Below are 1,772 nucleotides of genomic sequence, written 5' to 3' on the forward strand. Positions count from 1 at the left end.
TTTTATGTCTTAACAATCAGTGTAGTTTCTCAATAGCTACTGAAGTGAGGAATGTTAGCCCTGTGGAGTCGTTTGGGTGAGTCAGTAAAGCAATAACATGTGTGGTCAGGTCTGGTCCTAGTCAGTGAAGTTCTTGGTGGTGTGCATGGTTAAAGGCAGTTCTGTCATTGAAAATCCCTGTGGGGATGTTTCATTATAGCTGTACCCAGAACCATCTCATTTGTATTTCCATACTATCTGGGTGATAGTTTTTATTGCAAATCCACATTTGTTCTATTTGGAACTTTGTGATTGTCTTCATTACTAATTCTGCTGGTCCTGCTCTTAAGGACACCACAGATGAGAAATGTGGAATATCTGTCACTCTCCTTGCTCTCTGTAGCATGGTTTGAGCCATAGTCTTGCCATCCTGGGGCCTCTCATGGGCAGTTACCTCCATGTGGTGGTGGCTGGTGCCTCCACATAGGTTTGCACAGAAAGAAAGGTGTACTGCTTTCTAGCTGCCTCCTCCTATCCACGAGTCACACCAGGCTGAGCCCTGCAAAGTTCTGGGAGAGGGCTCACTGTCCTTACTGAGTTGTGGCTGCTATGGGTTATTGTCTTCATATCATAGGAAGGGTGTCAATGTGATTTAGCTGAGGATAAATGACTTTGTACTACTGCTTTTGTCACTGCCCGTTGACTTGCTTCCCTATCTTGACTTTGAATATGCTGCTGATGAATACACTACAGACTGGTTTTCCAGTTACACTGTCATTAACCTAAACAATGTGGTGTGGTGATTCCTTCTCATGCAAAGGTTAAAAAAAGGGTTTACCTTCTCTGTAAAACATGTACATGAATGAAGGGTGAAAATGAGGGAGGTTACTGAATTCTTAAAGTACAGACTGACTTTTTGGCAACGCTGGTTGTATTTGATGACGGTGAAATGCTGGGAAATGTGTGTTCAGATTTACAAAGGAGGAGTTCTAGGAAACCTTACTGTATCTTCCCTAATCTCTGGTCAGAAGTACCCTAATTTAGGGAACTCTTAAAACCATCCTTAAATTTATGCATGTTCTTAGTTCTCATTTATGTGCAGAAGTACTTAGAGAAATCAAACCAAGGGAAGGAATGCATGAAGTCCTTACGCTAACTGGTATTTTTTTCTGATTGTGTAATCCAGGAAACTTCTTCCAGTGTATGGTTATCACAGAAAAAGTTATAAGCATTTTTAGCTTTTTTCAGATATTATTTTAGGTTCTTTCCTCTGCCCACCATTCTAAAGGATCATAGAGGCTTCAAAAGGAAAAAAACCAAAACAATGTAGTGTTTTTAATTTATTATTATTATGAAAAAGCATTTCTATTCACGATTTTAAAATATGAAATCGTGTTTCAAACATAATGTACTGGTTTGGATGTTTTTTTACCTCCTTCCTTTCAAAATACACTGTTCTATAGTTTCCTGCTTATAGATGAGAATATGAGTAGATTTGAGTATGTTTGGATAAACTATGGTGCATGTTTCTTTTTTGCATGTGTGTACGCAGTGAGAGGCTATGTAGATATAGTAAAAGTATTACCAAATAAACCACCTTGTGATCTGCGTAATGTGTCCTGTAATGATTAGTTTACATCCAGAAAAGGGCAAAATGTGCTTGCAAAATGCATTGAAATGCTATGAAAATGTCATCCTCCGTTATATTCTGTTAAAGCAATTATGCTGCACACTGCAAGATATAAATTTAAGCTGCTACAGGGTGAAATGTTATTTTTGCCCTAGGCAGGAAT

The sequence above is a fragment of the Acanthisitta chloris genome, unplaced genomic scaffold (assembly GCF_000695815.1).
Source record: "Acanthisitta chloris isolate BGI_N310 unplaced genomic scaffold, ASM69581v1 scaffold2670, whole genome shotgun sequence".
Taxonomy (NCBI): Eukaryota; Metazoa; Chordata; class Aves; order Passeriformes; family Acanthisittidae; genus Acanthisitta; species Acanthisitta chloris.